This window comes from Austrofundulus limnaeus, unplaced genomic scaffold (genome assembly GCF_001266775.1).
Source record: "Austrofundulus limnaeus strain Quisiro unplaced genomic scaffold, Austrofundulus_limnaeus-1.0 Scaffold4565, whole genome shotgun sequence".
NCBI classification, from domain to species: Eukaryota; Metazoa; Chordata; class Actinopteri; order Cyprinodontiformes; family Rivulidae; genus Austrofundulus; species Austrofundulus limnaeus.
The window spans coordinates 1409-1935 of NW_013956967.1; positions in this window are offsets into that span (position 1 = coordinate 1409).

Consider the following 527-nt stretch of genomic DNA (forward strand, 5'->3'; position numbering starts at 1 on the left):
TCACCAGGGTTACCTCTACACCTGTCAGGAGGAACAGGACGTGATACTGTCGGCCGTCGGCTGCTAGCGTCCTCATGGCAGCGACCCGGGTGTACGTCTGCTCCGAGGAGACCAGGACCGGTCCGACCTGGTTCACATTTTGACTCGTCAGGAAAGTCTTCTTCACCACCTGGAGCTCATCATCGGAAACACCTGAGAGACCACACTGCCACAGGAAACACACGAGTTAACAAAATAAAACTACATCTGTTTACAAAATAAAACTACAACTGTTTACAAAATAAAACTACAACTGTTTACAAAATAAAACTACGACTGTTAAAAAAAATAAAACTAAATCTGTTAACAAAATAAAACTACAACTGTTTACAAAATAAAACTACAACTGTTTACAAAATAAAACTATGACTGTTAAAAAAAATAAAACTAAATCTGTTAACAAAATAAAACTACAACTGTTTACAAAATAAAACTACAACTGTTTACAAAATAAAACTATGACTGTTAAAAAAATAAAACTACAACTG